Source organism: Pholis gunnellus, assembly GCF_910591455.1.
Source record: "Pholis gunnellus genome assembly, chromosome: 11".
NCBI classification, from domain to species: Eukaryota; Metazoa; Chordata; class Actinopteri; order Perciformes; family Pholidae; genus Pholis; species Pholis gunnellus.
The window spans coordinates 262,762-283,760 of NC_136538.1; positions in this window are offsets into that span (position 1 = coordinate 262,762).

Consider the following 20,999-nt stretch of genomic DNA (forward strand, 5'->3'; position numbering starts at 1 on the left):
TGCATTTGTAGTACGGCAGTTAAACTTTGGTCAAAATGGACTTGGTTCTACAGCAGTCTTCTGGGTTAAAGTCCTGTTTGTTTGACCCGTCCAACCTCCCTGAGCCTGGACAGAGATTCAACTGTTTTCGGTACTGAAATATCAGATGTGCTGGTATCTCTGTCATTAGTATGTGGTATATTCTTTAAGCCTTTAACTACTATTAGGCTTCATCTGGGCTCTTTGAAGTTCTGTCCAAGGTTGTGATTTAAATCAAGGCTTGGGAATAAATCTGGCACCACCAAAAATGGTTTTAATCCAGAGCTGGGGGCTTTACAAAGCGCCTAACGTGATTATTTGCTGTGACCACAAAATACAACCTTCTCTAAAGTAGGTTTTATAGCCATGAGACGAATAGAGTGGACTGTGGTGCAACACATGAACTGAATGAGGTTTTAGAGATGGCTGCTGCACTGATGCTGTCCATTCCAAAACATGGTTTCTTGCCAGAAAAGGTAGGCGTTTCTTTACTGTACCGACAAACACCCACACACACACACACACGAGGCCTTGCGCTGACAAACACACTGCTATGAAAAGGATTTATGCAGGTCCTTAGCAGGGCAATGTTAAGGTGTCTGAGGCATATTTACAGTCTTAATGGGCCTCAGCTGGACCTTGACTCAGGCCAACCACACACACACACACACACACACACACACACACACACACACACACACACACACACACACACACACACACACACACACACACACACACACACACACACACACACACAACTGAGCGCAGTCACACCAGCCTCTACTCGCCACCAGTAGAAGTACTGCCTGTGAAAAAGACACCCATGAGACCACGTTTGTCTTGATATAGTTTTACAGTGGATCAGATGAAGGCAGATATCCAACCCGGTCTCACTCCCAATTCCACCAGGCTTTCAACTGACTCCAATATAAACCCATCCACGTCATTATGAGACGCTCAGAGCAACCGAGAGTCCTTTTTAGAGTGGGCGGGATGGGTGGTGGATGGGTGGTGGATGGGCGGTGGATGGGCGGTGGATGGGCGGTGGATGGGCGGTGGATGGGCGGTGGATGGGTCAAACAAACACAAGACGTTCACTCAGGGGAACGCTCTACGTGTCTTGTGTGAAATAAAAAGCCAGTGTTGACTTATTTTGTCACGTGACTCGTAAGTCATTCGTTCGTCACGTGAGTCATTAGTCAGTCAAATTAACATCAATTGCTACCTAAACCTAACTTCTTGTGAAGAGGGAAGTTTGTTTTGAAAAGACGCTTTTGGTGTAACGAGATGAAACTGACACATTGTCCCTGACACGTCCAGAACTGGAACTAGACGGGAACCTAGAGTGTCATAGTTTGAAGCTCAGGGCCACTGAACAAGCGTCGGTATTGGAATGGCTTGGACTGAGAATATGTTCTGATATCTGATGTTAACTTCTATCAATTATGAGAGAATTATTTATTATTTGAGTTAGTAGGAATTATACGAATGCTATAATTCTGAATGGGACGGAAAACAATGTGTTTGGGATCCATCATTATATCAGTGGGGTCTACCTTCTGTGGTTATAAAGACCTATACTTTCACATTCTGAAATAACCACATTCCACTGAAAACACTGCTCCCTCATTTTCAATTCTTACAGGCCGTCTTTCCAAAAACCACATCCTCCCGCCCTTATTTAGTTTAAGGCTGCTGGTGATTTCATTTCCCGCTGCTAGACGTGTGTAATCAATCACAAATCCTAGAAGGAATCTCACCCTAGCTTTGACACAAACTCTGCAAAACTCAGGCAAAGGAACATGGGAGAAAACACTGGACGGGTCTCTACTTGAGACGGTTTTATGGACCTGTTTCACAAGTGTGTTTGTTACAACCTAATGGGGGATTGGTGGTTGTAACTGGCTTCCAAGGACAAAGGTCAGATACTAGAAGGCCACCTGTTGTCTTGATGGGAACCATGTGGGTATGACATATTGAGAGCGCTGGTTTAGCAGAAAGAGGAGGAGAGCGTTAGACTGAAGAGAAAGGAGGCAGAGCAAAGATAAAAGATTGTTTTAGGAATAGATTCAAGCTGTAGCAGAATTTGAATTAAAACAACCAAGAGGCCGTGACACGATCCAGCCAACAGCTCATGATGTTAGGAATGGTCAGTGTTAAGGTTTTAAAGCTATAAGCACTCAGTCCCACTGCTGTACTGACATCTCTGAGGTTCTGAACTGAGAAGTGATCATAGAAATAACATAGAATCAAATTGTTTGACTAATTCTACTTCTCTGTTCTATAACAAGCCTTTGATTGAAGGTTCAATTCAATGCAACCCTGTTTCCAGAAAAACACATTCATACTAACATCATTTGCAAAACATAATCCTGCCAAGATTATCTGCATATGTGGAAACATTTATTGAACAAATCTCTATGTATTATCAGCTATTGTAGTGCCTGTGAACGTTCGATTAATCACTTTTGAACATTTAACCAAAAACTGTTATCTTTTCCTAACTACCAGGAGTTTCAGTAGACGATACCTGAGGCACTCTGTGGGACCGATATCCCGTTCTTTAAAGTCAGACTATGTCACTTTTTTCCACAAGTGGCAATTGCAAGATAATGGTGCTTGTGCATCTCGAGTCAGTTGCTTTAAAGACAGTGACAGACAACTCCACTCTCTACTTTGGTATGTGCTGATTTGATTTGATTAAACACACATTTTGATTTGGTAATCCAGTTTTGGGGCCACTAATCCAGACTATGTATTATATGTTATGTTGTGAATGGTTGTGGGGTGTACGTTCACTTACAGCAAAACTGCAGAGTCAATTATGTTCTCCTGGATAACGTTTGTTTCCATGAATATTTGACTCATCATAGTCTGTGGAAGTCTGCAAAGGGAGGATGTCGGGCTAGATGGCTGGGCTATACAAAGACAGGACTTTAACCCAGGAGATTGCTGTTTGGGTCCTGTGTGAAACCACAAATCAACTTTGATTTATTTAAATTCACGTCTGTAGCTTTAATAACATGGTTAGGGAAATAATTATTATTATTTCAAGCCAAATCTTGATATATTTTTCTCATTAACTAAGTCATTTTGTTGCCCAAACATATCAGAGTAATTTGGTTGCATTTTAGTTTTGTTTCAATTTATAACATTAACCTTAAAACTGCAAATGTAATCCAGGAGAAAATACTTTTGAACATAAAGAAATACAGATTAGTTGTAGTGGAACGTCATTTTGTATGTATGTGCGTCTTCTGCCAACACATTGAACACAATGAATACTGACTCTTGGTCAGTGGCCCTAAGCTGTAAACTATGACACTCTTCGTACTCCTCTAGCATTAGCTTTGGACGTGTCGGGATAGCCTGTCAGTTTCTATTCGTTACATGCATAGTATCTTTTCAACAATAAAATGTTGTCTTCACAGGAAGTTAGGGTCATACAATAAAACCACTTATTCAAATGAATATCAACTACGCCCTATTTCCCTAAGCTAACGAAAGACTGACAACAAGTCACGTGACCAGCGACTAACGACCCTCACCCAACATGACTCAAATGTCTAGCTCTACTTTTAGTTTTGCACGGGACACGAACAGCAGTCTCCTCGATGAAAGTCCTGTGTGTGTTGGACCCATCAACCACCAATCCCACCAGCCCTGTGCAGACTTCCTCTTTATACGACACAGTTGCTCTGAGCATCTAATAATGACGTGGGGGGGGGTTACATTACGTCTACAGACTATGAGAGGCGCATTTGTTGACCAACCGCCAATATTTGATGAGTTGGGACTGAAACCCGTTCTACATACGGCATGTACAATCTGATGTGTATTCTTTATATTTACAGTACACAAATACATCTGCATTCACAGATATATGTGCGCTTACATGTTGTATGTTTTTATACAATTTCCATTTCTCTTTTGCAGTTATTGCTGTAAATGTTTTGTTTGTTGATCCAGAACTACAAACTTGCATTTTATGTGGCAATCAAAAATTAAAGAGCTACGCTACAAGCAAATCAGAGTCATTTTGTGCTATAAATAATCTAATGTGATTGTCAGAGAAATAAACTTAGATTACACAATGTTGCCTAAAAGACAGAATGCAGCCATATGTTCAACGATTTTACAAAACAGCTCGACTACCATGGAAAGCTACATATGTTACGTGACAAACTAGTTCTTCTGTAAAAGTTTCATCTGTAAAGTAGAGTTTGTGTTATTTCCACTTTCAAAAGGTGCATAGCCTAAATTTAATAAGCAATGTAGCAAATATGTTTCCTCCAAAACAAATCCAGCAAAGGAAATTAGCAGGATACAGATGAAATTGTTTCAGGAGATCTGTATGTTGAATTAAAAAAATAAATGTCTTGGAGCCAGCTATCATCTGATAATAACCGCTGATATATTTCATTTAACTAAATCTATGATCATTAAAACTCATTAAAAATCCAAACAAAAACAACAACTATCAGTAGAGAGCAGGTGAGAGATCATTACTGCAGTGAAAACTAATTACTCATGCAAATACTGTATATGGAGCCACACACAGACACAAGTTCAAAAAACAGTTACCGGAAAGCCTGCTCGTCCAGGAGGACCCTGAGAAAAGGGTGAGAGAAAATTGGTACAAAAAGAAAAGAGTGAATTTACAGATTAAGTCCACATCATGAAATATGCCTGCACTGATCCAGACCAGAATGAAATGAATTGGAGGTCAGCACAGAGACAGAACACTGCTGATGCAGTAACATCGCCTCTTTAAATTCTCAACAGGCACTCATTGAATCAAGTTTGAACACAACACAAAAATGTTCTGAACATGAAAGAACAAACTGTTTCTTCATTTCACCACAAAGACTCATGCAAAGGTTGGTTTTGGGAGAAAGCATGCATGTTTCATCGTAACAAACCAGATTCAAACCTCCTAACTGACCTCACCCTACTGAAGTAACTTGCTAATCCCGATGTGACAACACGTCAGCATGGTGGCTTCCATCAAAAACAAATCACAAAGATCTAGAATACAATGGCTTTCAGTTATGGCCAGGTTCAAGGAACAAGAAGGAGCACATTGACAAAAGTCAAGTGTGTTTTGTTTTCATTGAACAAGAGGAACACAAATGCTTCTTCTGTGAGCAGCTCTTGAGAAAAGGATGGAACGCTAATTGGTTGGAAGTCAAAACAGGAACTCTTGACTTTTTCCAAAAAGCTGATGACGCTTTGCTGAGGAATAAAATGCTCTGGAATGCTGGCATCGATTGTCCTCCATGAGGAGTCCAGTAACAGCACTGCACTCTGTTACAGGGAAACACAGAGAGAGAGAGACAGAAAGAGAGAGACGTAGACTGACACATAGAGAGAGAGAGAGAGAGAGACATTGACTGAAACAGAGAGAGAGACAGAAAGAGAGAGACATAGACTGACACATAGAGAGAGAGAGAGAGACATTGACTGAAACAGAGAGAGAGACAGAGAGAGAGAGACATAGACTGACACATAGAGAGAGAGAGAGAGACATTGACTGAAACAGAGAGAGAGACAGAGAGAGAGAGACATAGACTGACACATAGAGAGAGAGAGAGAGACATTGACTGAAACAGAGAGAGAAACAGAGAGAGAGACATAGACTGACACATAGAGAGAGAGAGAGAGACATTGACTGAAACAGAGAGAGAGACAGAGAGAGAGAGACATAGACTGACACATAGAGAGAGAGAGAGAGACATTGACTGAAACAGAGAGAGAGACAGAGAGAGAGAGACATAGACTGACACATAGAGAGAGAGAGAGAGACATTGACTGAAACAGAGAGAGAGACAGAGAGAGAGACATAGACTGACACATAGAGACAGAGAGAGAGACATAGACTGACACATAGAGACAGAGAGAGAGACATAGACTGACACATAGAGAGAGAGAGAGAGACATTGACTGAAACAGAGAGAGAGACAGAGAGAGAGACATAGACTGACACATAGAGACAGAGAGAGAGACATAGACTGACACATAGAGAGAGAGAGAGAGACATAGACTGACACATAGAGACAGAGAGAGAGACATAGACTGACACATAGAGACAGAGAGAGAGACATAGACTGACACATAGAGAGAGAGAGAGAGACATAGACTGACACATAGAGACAGAGAGAGAGACATAGACTGACACATAGAGACAGAGAGAGAGACATAGACTGACACATAGAGAGAGAGAGAGACATAGACTGACACATAGAGACAGAGAGAGAGACATAGACTGACACATAGAGACAGAGAGAGAGACATAGACTGACACATAGAGAGAGAGAGAGACATAGACTGACACATAGAGACAGAGAGAGAGACATAGACTGACACATAGAGAGAGAGAGAGAGAGACATAGACTGACACATAGAGACAGAGAGAGAGACATAGACTGACACATAGAGACAGAGAGAGAGACATAGACTGACACATAGAGAGAGAGAGAGAGACATAGACTGACACATAGAGACAGAGAGAGAGACATAGACTGACACATAGAGAGAGAGAGAGAGACATAGACTGACACATAGAGACAGAGAGAGAGACATAGACTGACACATAGAGACAGAGAGAGAGACATAGACTGACACATAGAGACAGAGAGAGAGACATAGACTGACACATAGAGAGAGAGAGAGAGACATAGACTGACACATAGAGACAGAGAGAGAGACATAGACTGACACATAGAGACAGAGAGAGAGACATAGACTGACACATAGAGACAGAGAGAGAGACATAGACTGAAACAGAGAGAGAGACAGAGAGACATAGACTGACACATAGAGAGAGAGAGAGAGACATTGACTGAAACAGAGAGAGAGACAGAGAGAGAGACATAGACTGACACATAGAGAGAGAGAGAGAGACATTGACTGAAACAGAGAGAGAGACAGAAAGAGAGAGACATAGACTGACACATAGAGAGAGAGAGAGAGGCAGATAAAGAAAAAAATTCACAGGTGCACGACAAAGCGCCTCATCCGCTTGCAGACCCTTTGCAGGCCGTGATTACATCATTTTGTTGTGCAGCCTCACTACGATGAGTATAAACTAAGCTTGAGAGAGGGACTGAGAGAGAGACATAGACTGAGACAGAGAAACAGAGAGACTTTGCTACATACAAGTCATTGCGCTATGGCTTCGTGTCACCCTTTTTGTGTTTGATGTCTCCAGATTCGGCCCGAGGCATTAGCAAACTAAGTGGCTGCTGGGGGGCCCCCATATACCGCCCACCTGAAACATCCCACAAGAGAGCTTGACACAGAACAAGCGGCCCTATACGATCGCTACACAAGTTGTGTAGGCCCCTCGCAAATTACGCAAGGGCCCCACCTCCCTCTTGTGTCTCCAAGTTTGATTTCAGCAAATAACAGTCACGTTAAGTTGCTGTGCTAGCTGTCAGTGCATCTCTTGGTCTGTCTTTGCCTTGCTTGCTCACCGGTCACTTCCAAGACTGAGTTCTGTGACTTTGTGTATGAAAAGAATAAGAGTGACATACTATTTATGACATTTCATAAACACCACAGTAGCGGTGTTTGTTAACCACAGCTCAGCAATGATAACCGTGTTGCGTGTGAACATGCGTTCATATGCGTGTCCACCAAATGAAACTCCAGCAGCAGCGTCTGTAGGGACCAATCCATAAAAATGTGCGTGATGGCCCTACTTTACAGGTTCTATGCTAAGTTTGTCAGCAGAGGAGATGCTGGATCATCAGCACAAGCAGAGACTGAGTTGATCCACATCCAGCAGAGCCAAAGCTCAGTTTTACATTTTTTGTATTAATTGTTAATGCTAGAATTCACTCTATCTTTTCAATAAATGTTTGTTTATATCCCATTCTGTTAGGTATATGCTTACCTATTTTTAGACTGATTGATGGAGCAAACAGTTTTAAAAGAGGGAGGATTGTAGTGAGGGCGCTGAGGTGCGCAGTGTGGCAAGGGCAAATGGTTTACATGGCTCACGGGTCAGGAAGGAGGGCCCCTTGGCAGAATCTGGCTTAGGGCCCCACATAGGTCAGGGCCGGATCTGCATGTCACTGTGTTGTGGATGGATAATAGAGAAACTGTAGTTGTGTCATAGTTCACATACAAACGCAGTTAAGTGTTATACAAATTGAGGATAGTATATAAGAAACCAATGTACCAATGAACAGCCAATCCCTTTGCACTCAGTATTAGACCCAATTTAGTGACCAGTAGGGACAGTCGGGGATATAACTGCACAGTGTTGGTGGCATTATTGATTTATGAACCAAAACCACAAGTTTTCAAGGTCTTGTTTTTTTACTCTGCTCTCATCCACGTGATAGAAATGTACGTGCACTTCCGTGTTTAAGGTTCTGGGTCAGTGTGACTGCTGCTTAGCTAGTCTACTAAAGCAGGCTGGCAGTGCATGAAGGTGCGTAGCCAGGTGCTGAGTGTGAACAGGCTGTATGGAAGCGCCTGCCCGTTAGCTACTGGGTCTCCACGGGCTGACAAAGGTCACCCACTGCCGGAAGGAACCCTTCACTTGAATTACACAGTAACCCTCCAACATGTGGCTCCCATTTGGCAAAGTGCTGCTGAATGAATGGGAAGGCGTGGAGGGGGTGGTGGGAGAGGGGTTTATTTGGCCGTGGTTTGTGGGATGTATGGTCCCCTGGGTACTCCTCTGTTCAATAAGAAGTGAGTTGGGATGTATAATACCATTCTCATTGGTATTATTTTACTCAGAAGCTGACTTGTTGTTGGTGTCACCCTCCAACTGTGAACAATAATTTGTTCTTTTTATTTTCAATTGGGAATCCACAACTGTATAATGCAAAAAAAACCTATTTGTCATTTATCATTCGTGAATCCAACACAAAAAAAGTAATGATTTTTTTTTCATACTTTGATTTCATGCTCATGTCAAAAATAGCCATGGACTTTGTTTGCCACAGTTTGTTTTCTGCAATAATCTAAGATCTAATGAAAGGTCTGGGTTGGCCGACAGTAATACATCATCCCTGCAGCACTCTCCTGTAAAAGCTAAAGCAGGATCACAACCTTTATGCTTCTTTAGCCTTATCAAGGTATAGGAGTTTGGCATACTGTATCTCAAGCAAGATGTAAGAGACGATGTGGAATCCGACCACGTCTTGGAGTTTGAAATGCTCAGATCCCGTGGAGATGGAAGTGTAGTGAGAATGGAAAATCTGCCTCGCTGTCTGACCTCATGCACCTTAAAACTTCTACAGTAGTAGCTATCCCTCACATTTTCCATGGAGGGATAGAATGGCAGAGGTGATTTTGAAACTGACAAGCTGCACAAAAGTCAAACTCATAGTGGCCAGATGTTTGGAAACTTTGTGCCATGGAGGCACTGGAGTCAGGAGGTTTTCTTTTCAACCAAAAGCTGGATTTCAGCTGTAAGATGTGATCCACTTATCCTGTGCGTGCAGAGTTGCATGGGGCTGAAGCCTGTTCCAGCAGTCAGTGGGCGAGAGGCAGACAGGTCACTCTGTCACACGACTGGCCGACGATTTCAGGTTTGTCAGGTTCACACATGCAGGCACTCATTTAGAAGAATAGCCAAAGAGACACAGAGGGGACAATTACACCCCACACAGAAAAAACCCAGCTGGCCAGAACCTTCTTGCCGTGAAGGTTACAGCGCTAACCACTGCAAGCCACCACTTACTGAATACTATTAGAGGCCAGGTACTTTAAATGTTAATTCACACAGTGAATATATCATAAACTGGGAGAGTGATTTAAAAAAATCCGCGCTGTGTGGACAATTTGAAACGTACAGTAGTTGAGAACATAAAGATATACAAAACAAAACATTTGCTTCGTGAAATAATATTATAATTATACTACAAATTAATGAATCACTTATAATGAGCCATATAAGGAAGCACTGCACATTATCACTGCATCCACACAAGGCAACATATTGACTACAGGTCATGTTGGAGGGGACCTTACAGTTTATCCACTTCATACCAAAGTCACTTTACCACATACAGGTCACACAGGGCGTCTGGTCTACTTACTGGAGGTCCTGCAAGACAAAGAGAGAGAAAGAGAGAGAGAGAGAACGCCTTTAGATTTATACAACATAGATTTCATACAGACTGAATATGTCAAATGCCATGCTTAGGATTGGTTCATAGTGTATTAAATGCTGTGAACGGGACCACTGAGCTGTGGGCCCACTTTCTGCCCATAACACCTGGTTTCCACATTGCTTTGTTTTGTTTTGTGTCCCAGATCCTGTATAGCAGTGGTCGCCAACCCGTCGATCGCGATCGACAGGTCGATCTCGGAGACTTTCCCTGTCGCTCTCCAAAATAAAATAAAAATAAATTCAAGAAAAATAAATCATGTGTTTTTATTTTGAAGGGGATTTTGTCTGCAGCCTGTCTGCTCATCATCTCCACTTGTGTGCACGTCTCAGAACGCGCAACTGGTGGGCCCCACCGAGGTGGGTCTATGAAGCAGTTTAATTGCTGATTAAAGATATAAATGAGTGACATACAATTTAGCCAATCAGCGTCCTCAAATAGATTCAGAGTGGGGCCAAAACGATCGTCAGGAGAAGTCTCTACAGGCGAGCGCCAGCGCGAGCACTACTCCTCCAAGACCCGTTTGAGAGGAGAAGTTTGAGGAGAAACTACAGTGAAAGATCTGATCCCAGATCAGCCTGACCTCACAATCAGACAGCAGACTAGCAGGAAAGGGAAGCAGTACATGAAGCTTCTCTACTAGCTGTACCAGAGAGGTTTGGCTAGCTGGATGCAGTCATGCTAACAACTTAAAACAACGGGGACAGATCCAGCACGGACAGTTAGGGAGTGAGGGATGAGGAGGTAAGGAAACATGAGAACACCAGGGTAGGGAGTGAGGGATGAGGAGGTAAGGAAACATGAGAACACCAGGGTAGGGAGTGAGGCAGGAGGAGGTAAGGAAACATGAGAACACCAGGGTAGGGAGTGAGGGATAAGGAGGTAAGGAAACATGAGAACACCAGGGTAGGGAGTGAGGCAGGAGGAGGTAAGGAAACATGAGAACACCAGGGTAGGGAGTGAGGGATAAGGAGGTAAGGAAACATGAGAACACCAGGGTAGGGAGTGAGGCAGGAGGAGGTAAGGAAACATGAGAACACCAGGGTAGGGAGTGAGGGATGAGGAGGTAAGGAAACATGAGAACACCAGGGTAGGGAGTGAGGCAGGAGGAGGTAAGGAAACATGAGAACACCAGGGTAGGGAGTGAGGGATGAGGAGGTAAGGAAACATGAGAACACCAGGGTAGGGAGTGAGGCAGGAGGAGATAAGGAAACATGAGAACACCAGGGTAGGGAGTGAGGGATGAGGAGGTAAGGAAACATGAGAACACCAGGGTAGGGAGTGAGGGATGAGGAGGTAAGGAAAAAATGAGAACACCAGGGTAGGGAGTGAGGGATAAGGAGGTAAGGAGACAGACACCTCACAGACTGCCTCAGACTGGCTGTCTGTGCTTATGAGCCGAACTACAAGGCACTCACAGACAGTGTTCAGTCACAGCATCACACTGACTTGAGTCACATGACTTCTGATGGCATTGTGATGGGACACAGAGCTGAACTGCACTTACATTAGTTGCACTGACTGAGAATTGTTGTCAGTGTTGTGTTGTAACGTCAGTTGATAAATACAACAGTTAATATTGGTAGTTCATCCAGCCTGCTCATTGCAAATGTGTTTTTTCTTGTTCTTATTGTGTGCGGTCAACAAATAATTTCCTTTTTATGTTGCACTGAAATTAAGTTATTTAGTGTGTTCTTGGTCATCAATTTGAAAGCTGGACCAAAGTGTTTGATTTCATTCAATTACAATTAGGCCAAATAAAAAGCCTCAAGTTGTAAGTACAGTCTGGACAGTCTTTTTCTCTCAACGCCTCAATAAGTAGATCTTGCCGGTCACCAAGGCAGAGGTCAGGGATCTTGGGCTTAAAAAGGTTGGTGACCACTGCTGTATAGTATACTCGTATGCCCCCTAGTGTTGAACACAAGGAAATCTATCTCTCTGCGGATGGATAGAAATGCTACTGCATATATGGGAGATTTTCAATAGACGAGTCACATTCATGCATTAACACAGCTAGCATTGGTAGCATGCTAGCTGTGTAACATATAGAGTGTAGGCATAGTAGTTCATACGTCTTTAAACTAAATATTTCAAAAACTAGTTTAATATGCGACGACCTTTTCACTTTCGTCAATCAGTTATTAATTCTCTAATTAGCATAGAATGCTAAATCCATGTAGCACACAGTGCATGCAGTCCGTACGTAAAAACAGTCTGCTGCAAAAGTTGTAATTTTTCAACGTGCTTGTTGCAAATTCTTGACCAAAAAGCAAACACAGCGATGATCACGAAGGTTCCCATGCATGAATGAACTTACAATCAACTTGCAAACATACGAAGAGCTATGCAGAAATGAGTCGTAAGTGTCTGGGGCCTCGAGCAGGTTTCCTTCTACTTTCAGAAATAGTCTTTGCAGCCTCTATCTTTTTGGTTCATTACTAACTGATGTGTTTTATCTGCTTCTTCACATAAGAACAAGACACTAGGAATTATTCCCATACACAGCCTGGCTGGGCCATGATTACAAAGACACTTCATGTTCAATCATTGAGACATGAACCACAGCATCAATTTCAGAATTTTAGGGGTCTCGATCACCGCACATCTAAAAAGCTCCATGTGTTGTCCCCTGGGACTGCCACAGTGAAACCTGAAAACTGCCTACCAATCAATCCTGGGATTGATGGGAGGGAGAAGCCAGACGATACAGCAGGAGTAGCCTAAAACCGACGAACAGAAGAGCAGAATCCTTCCTCGAACTATTTCCATAACATCCAGTCCAAATTAAGTCAAGCCGCTTAGTTGCCCCAAGCAGTATCACTTTGGTGGAGCCCTTCAATTATGTGAAATCCTCTTATATAAAAGACTCAAATGTCCTGTGAATTTATTTAGTGTTTGGTTTTATTGGCATCTCCAGACTGGGAAACCTTATCAAAAACTCTACTCTGTTTATTTCAGATCGTATTTGGCTCAGAAACTCTCATCAAAAACATAAAAACATATGTGAGGGACAGTCAGCCCGTAGAACAGACTTTTCACATGGACCAATACGCTTCCCCTTGACCTTATCATGAGCACAATGAGGTCACCGGACAAAATCAATTACTGCTGAATCCAGACAAGGGCCACAAAAGATGCTGTTACGTCAATCACAGCAAGGTGGGGAAAACCAGTAATGGCAAATCTCTCCTGTGAAAGGTCGAATCAAATCCTCCGCTTTATCTTCTGAGCAGGTTTATTACGTCTGCTCATCAGACTGGTCAATTCCATTTGTTCACTTTGTACTCGTATAAAAGGAAAAGAGACAGTTAAGTGGAGGAAGGGGTTCTATAGACAACTCAAATAGGTAAAAAGTAGGAGTTCAGATCTGTAGTGTCAAAAGATGCTTCACAGTGAAACTGCAAGTAATGTTTATTTGCATTTTTGCGAAAAAATACAAGTCATCTCTTGCTGGTTTTAACATTAACTTGACAAAATCCAACACTAATATTATCTATTTCACAGTTAACGGAATTGTTGCAGTCGTCACAACCTCAGACTTTACCTGACCTGAAAAGATAATGGTCCTCTAACTTTTATACATGTTTTAGTCATCTCCATGATCATTTATTCACTAGGGAACTTACAAAGGCCAAAATGACCTTACAGAAATGTAAAAGAGCAAGTTGCTACCCATTCATTTCAATGAAAATCCTGATAGTAGCTTTGCCGCCCAGCCTGGCCGCAGTGGCCTACTTCGACCTTTCCACAGGAAGTCAAAGACGGTCAGGTTAACCTAAAACTTTGGTCCAAGATGAGATTTCTTTCCTGCCAACCTGCCTGACCCTAACTGCCATATAATATGGGGATTTGCAAATTGTCCTCAGAAGATGATCCTAATGATTATATCTTTCTGATTATGAGTTTAATAAATGTAATACATTTGCTTTAGATATTCGTGTCTCCCACAGAATCAATCCATTCAAAGTCATTTTTAGAGCACCAGCAGCATCTGTCCCTTTTACCTCACGCAGTCATTTCTGCGTTTGCTGCTCCCAGTGGTCAATACCTGTCTCATTTTAACCTCAACTTTGAGGCCTGTATTACTTCATTAAATGCACTTATGAGGTGATGGACTATAACTTTGATCTAACGTTACACGATATAAGCACCCACAGTCTTATCATATGTAAGGTCTCTGTTATGAGATGAGATCTGCTTTATTCCGTTTTTAGTTGCAGCAGGGCAAGACTGTTCCAGTCACTCCTGCAGTTGTCATCCACTCCCTAAAGGGTAAGCTTAGACCTTCTTTGAATGCAACAGTGGGGAAAGCAAACATGTAAGCAAGATTCCTCTGGCATTCTGGGCTTGCCATCACATCCTGTTGGCTCGGATCACTCAACCAAAGGACATACTGCAGAGCACCTTGATCCAAAGGCACTTTGGGAGGCCTGGGGGAAGGGGGTTCAAATATAGCGCATGAAGCGGCGCCTGGAGCGGGGCCGCTGAAGCAACAGCTTTACATGCAACAAGCAGCGGGCACAACATGAAACAAACGTTACACTCATAAACACACACACACACACTAAAAGGGATTTTGCTTGACTGCATTGATGTCATTGCTGTCAAACTATTGCAGACACCTGTTGTTTCTGCTTATGTAACGGCACTAGTTAGACTTGGCTGGAAATAGAGATCTAATATTGGACGCCAACATGCAAGTCATGGGCGTTCCCTTCTCCTGCTCCTATTGGAGGCAGTCATCTGCTCAACACTGACTTTAGCATGTTTTCAAAGCAATTGTGCAACCTAGGATGCAGTCTAGGACACTTTGCTATATATAGCAAAAACTAAGAATGAGTAAGCTCAACTCTTAGTACTAGAATACTTTCGTCTCTGCATTTGCAAGAATTATTAACCTTCAAATCAACCTTTGTATTGGCCCCTTTATAGTCAACTTTATTTACCTTTTGGTTTACAAAGATTAAACTGGTGTGGTGGGAAGGTGGGCTGCCATCTTGAGACAATCGCTGTCCCACATGATACAGAAATAACCTGTGGAATTTCAGTTCTGAATATATCCAGATCCAAACCCACCACAGCCTCCTCATTGACCCCTGCTCTCTCAGATTCCCCTGCTTCTCCGGTTGCCCTTGTAAACACACAGCAGCAGCCGGTGCAAATGTTTTGGTTGCCAGGCTTCCATTTTGGTGAGCACCAAAGACAGATTCAAGGAAATACTATTTTTCAGACTACACTGGGAGACGAGTGAAAGATAAGACATTTAATAGCAGATAGAAACATCATACGATGGTCCACTGGAGGGCGTCTCAACGGCCTGCTTCGAGGTCATATACAACAACTGTTGAACTGAACATTGAGGCTAATGCAGGCAGGAAGTCTTTTTTTTAAAGATTGCCTTCCAATGTGACACATAGGAGTGCTCCAAAATGACTCATGCGCTTTTATGTTTATGTTACAGTACGGTTACGTCATGGTTAAATTTGGATTATTAAAACTCTTTAGTAAGGTTAGGGGAAGATCATCCGCATCGTTAACACTGACATGCCGCTAAAGACCCAGCCTGCATTACGTAGGGAGTTACAGATCATAATTCCTCTATAATATCTACGTATATATTGCTGTGAAACAAACATTTTTTATATGTTACAATTTACATTCACCCAATACTCATTTCCACTGGATAGAGCTTGGAGGCATCATAATGCATCCTTAAAGGTAACGTTAACGTTAGCTGTTTGCTCCGATATTTAGCCAAGCAGGACTGCACTGCACACCGGCTGCAAAGAGCTAACCTTAACTTGCTCTCATCCTGCTGATTACAACACAGAATTGTTGTTCACATTGTAGCATTATCAGAGGAAAATAGGGTGAAGAACATTGTTTAACCACAGATGTGCAGTAGCGATCGGGCAGGTTGTATAAATTGGGTAGCAAGTGACATATCAGATTGGTGAATAGACTTGCGTACTCGACGGTACCCGCTTCAGCATTTTAGGCTGTATGGAAGGCATTTCCAATACTAGTATCAGAACAACTCTAAAAGAAACCATACAGGCTAAGCAAGATATCCCAGATGTCCTTCACTCCAGCTACATTCTCCAGCTCCTCTAGATGGGGTCATACTGTATGAACCCCCAGCTGGGATCCCCCTCAGTTAGACATGCCCGGCAAACCTCCAAAGGCATCATGATCAGAGACTATACTGGTTGCAACAATGATCTACTCTAACAAATAAAAAGAGTTCTGTGTTTGGAGTTACAAAGCTAATAACCAAGTGCAAGGCTTAAATGAAGAACTCTGACAAAGTGAGAGTTCAGGTGCTATTTGGCTTTCTGCAGAACCAGTAAGGCACACCTCATCCTTTATGAAGTGGTCTGCAACACTGTAATTTGGAGTTAGTGTGATTTTTCATAACAAATCAAACAGCTTGTCCCAATAAGTAGCCTGATGAATTGTGCAGGTGGTGTGAGGTGAGTTTGAGGTCTATGTCCACATTATGCAATAAAAGAAACGTAATCCCCCTTTATGTCAAAGGTCTCATTTAGACATATGGTGACAGGACAGTGACAGGCCTGTTTGCATTATCAGCAGAGCATATTCACTGACCTTCACAGCCATGCATTAATCACTTGGCTCTGAATCGTTCAAATTTCCAGATATTTTCTGAAAAGGAAAAAATGACCACGCTATGTAAATCCACTTTCACACTTCAAGGGTTTTCAGCTGCAGGTGTGCAAACAGTGGAGGGGATTTACTGAGGGGTGTGTCCATCAAAGGATACAACTAAATGAACTTTTGCACCCCACTCATTGTGAGGAGAAACGCCCCAACATCTTACTGAGAGCTGGAAAAATCTCTTTTTTTTTTTTTAAATGTCATTGCACACACACACACACACACACACACACACACACACACACACACACACAGTTGTGTTTACATGACTTTTGGAGACATTACATTGACTTACATTAATTTCCTGGAGACTTATAACTATAACTGCTACCAGCCTAATCCTAAACCTTACCCTAACCTTGACTTAATCCTAACCTTACTTTACCTTAACCGTAAACCAACTCTTCACCCTAAAATGCAATGATTTATGTTATGGGGACGTGCAGTTTGTCCCCAACTCCCCACAAAGTGACTGTGTAAACAGGTCTGTGTCCCCATATGACTGGTAAAACACACACACACACACACACACACACACACACACACACACACACACACACACACACACACACACACACACACACACACACACACAAACACCTTCAGTTTCCAAAGGAAAGATGTGGATAGACATCCGTCTGGACGGGTGAGGTGAGGTGACCTGTCCTTGCTGCAGCCTCAGGAGATTAATAGACCCTGTAACTATATTGGGTTCGCAGCCCTTCACAAAAAAGAAAAAAACTGTTGATTGAAAATAATTTCCTCTGTTTATTTACAGCCTGTCTCCCATTCTTCATCCCCATCCTCTGCTTATTAATTATATAGAAGACAGCTCAGCCATTACCACAGAGCACTTATAGCTTTGTTGCCTTGTAAAACATGAAGTCATAGTCTTAAAGCTGCCTGTGATTTCTTTGGCTCCATGCTAACGTGATGTCTTGCTATGAAAAAATGTCAAATGTGAAGAAAAGGGGAGCATGCTATGAAAAGATGGTCTCTAATACTGCTGAATGGCCACTAGTAAACTGAATGACAGCTGAATGTTCGACTTTGGCTGTCGGACATAGGTGAACCTGCACCTCCAGTCAAACTTCCTACATGTTATTTACTTTGAAGAGGGAGGTTCATAGCCAGGGAAGAATTGTGCATCTATAATCTTTTTTGGATATGACACCTTCAGAGCCCAGACTGTGGAGCCAATATGCTTTAGGGTGGGGAACAACATGCTGCTCGCACTGATGAAATCTCCATGTGCAGACTGTAAAAGTATCATTTTGCAGGATATCTGATGCATTAAATGAATAAGAGGCCAGACAACCTGCCCTGTTTTACACAAACAATCTCTAATTCCATCAAACTCTCCGCAGCTGTTTATGTCATCTCATTCCTGTCAATTCATGAATGGGGAAAAATGTGTTTGTTTTGTTATCAATGCCAAATCATTTTGTAGAGAGACTGGAATATTTTCCAAAAGGCATTAAACCACAAAAAAACCCGCTAAGCCTGGGATTAAATAATTACACAGCAGCTCTTACAGCAGAGCACTACAAAAGTAGCATTGTGCCTTTGCCAGGAGAGCTGCTATTAACCTGACTCAACAATTATTCTCTGAAATTGCTCTCAGGAGTATGAAAACACATGTATTAAGAAACTTCCAGTGCTCCACTCTAGTCTGGACAGAAGACAAGCTTCCTAATGCAATTCATGGCCACGAGTGGGACTGAAGTAGCATATAAATCAAATCAGAGGAACCTGATTGTTCTCGTGAACTACAGTTAGGATTTACTGACAATTTGAGCAAATATGACACAAATATATTTTTTTATTAAAATTACCAAATGCAGCTTTAAGTGCTCATAAAAAGGGCTAAAAACCTCTGTAGAGCTGAGTGAGCTGCAGAACCTTTGACATGACACATAGAAATGTATATCAAAATCTAACAATAGATAACCGCTTTAAATAAAAGCAAGAATTCAATTGCAGCTCCAACAAAGTCCAAACTCCAATGTACAACAGCAGGCAGTGTGGATTAGCCAGTTAAGTGATGAAAGACAGTATATTTACTTTATATACATATGTCCTCTAAATCATCCAACTGCATTAGTTTCACGTTCTTGTACAATAAACACTTCACTCAGAGCTTGGGAAGCTAGTAAAGCCCAGGGTCTATCATTAGGAAATTAGGCTGAACATCAGTGCCCCGGGATACACGGTTACATTTCCTTGACTCGCTAATTCATCTAACCACTAGAAATGCAGTCAGGGCCTTTCTGCAAAAGGCCAGTGCTTTTAATGAGCCTGTTGCCCCAGCTCCTTTCATTGACTTAATGTGGGGTTGCATTCAGGGGCACTGAGGGTTTATTCAAGTTCTGCTTTTGAACACGGTGATCTGCTGTTGGGCCTCGGGGCAGGAATTAGCGGGACACAAAAGATCTGTGAAAGGAAAACAACTGTTTGACTTTCCAAGTAGAGGGGTCTGAGGTTTAGGTCCGCTGGTTTCCAGCAAAGCAGAGAGGGAAAATGCGGGATGCCGGTGGATAATTGAGAGCAACAAATAATCAAAAAGAGGAAGACCTTAAGACGTGCCAAACAGAGTCCGAGACAGACTCTCTTTAAATAGTGAGGGATTATGTGGGAGAAAAGCTGGAAAAATTCACAGAGTGGAAAAAAAGGAAGATCAGAACGGAGGCACCGGAACAAGGCTTCTTCTCAACGCCTTTGGCTAGGATGCGACCACCTCCCACACTGTAACCCAAGAGGGCCCCTTTGCTGTGAAATAACCTTCAAAAGTCCACGGGCCCCTGTCATGAAAACCAATATGTCATCCAGCTCGCACTTCCTTTGCTCGATGTCACCAGCTTAACGGAAGAGAGAGACAGAGGAGTGTTTGGAAACGGAGATTGCAGTTGCAATTCATCTGCTTTGAGTTTAAAAGATTGATTCAAACTGTGCGTTTTGGCGTGGCGGGTGGATGTCTGAGGTGGGAGAGGAAGTGAAGAGTTCTATGGGTGGAGAGGCTTTAACAGGCAGAAGCTGTGCCAAAAGGAAGTTCTACTAAAGAGACAAAGATCTCAGGCCATTCAAGTGTAAACAGACTTGACATATTTAGGAAAAATGATGCCAAGTGTCTGTCTTCATTTTCTATTGTCTGCTAAAGATTAATATGTTTGGATTATTTGTATTGCGTCCTTCTCTAAATGGATAACGCAGCCTTCACCTGATGTTTCAATGACTTCTTTCACACAACAGAAAGAGCCAAGTTAAAGCTTCAGTATCTTTAATAAACATAAACTTAGTCATATTTGCTCAAACTGTCACAGTATCAGTAACAGATCATCTCTAAAAAACCTCTGTTTAGTCCTAATGGCATTCATATTTGATCAGCGCTGCCTAGTCTGAGAGTCTGATCAGAGTTCACCAGCTTCACCATCAGTGATTGAGTCCAGATCAGAGTCTGAGTCCTCCGCTCTGATTGGTTGTTTTTCTTCAGGTGTGGCGGAATCCAAACGCATTAGAGCACTAAAAGGAGGCAGAGGAACCTAATTACATGTTTTTAGATGTTCTGTCTCATGTACTGCAGCGAGCAAATATGACAACAAGTTAAGTACAGAAAAAGTTGGACACTTTGCGAAATAAACTAGAGCTATAGAGAAGAACTAAAGCACTTTAACGTCTGCCCTTTAAGCATGGAGCACACATTGTTAGTTTTACATTTCTGTTTGTGTACAGGTTCAACAAATGAGATACATTGTGTATCTTGTGAACTATGTATTTAACACTATAAAGTGGATAAACTAGAAAACAGACTAGCATTCAGTGTTGGATATATTTTACAAAGTCTCTAAAAAGATTCAGCCGTTCCATGCTGCATTACAAAGCTTCTGACATACAAATCTCACCGGAGCCCTCATCAAAGCCACGCAGCGGTTAATACCTCGCATTCCACATACTACAACCTGAAGCCAACTATTGTGTAGACTACAAGTTATATATTAGTGTAGTTGTGTATTAGTATTTTAAAGCAAACAGGACGCTTTGGAAGGGAAACATGCAGCAGCAGTAAATAAATCAATATAAATAATGACAAAAACAATTGAATGTAATATGGCACAGGACATCGATCCTGCTCCATGTGATATTTTGTTTATTTCTCATCATTTCTAGTTC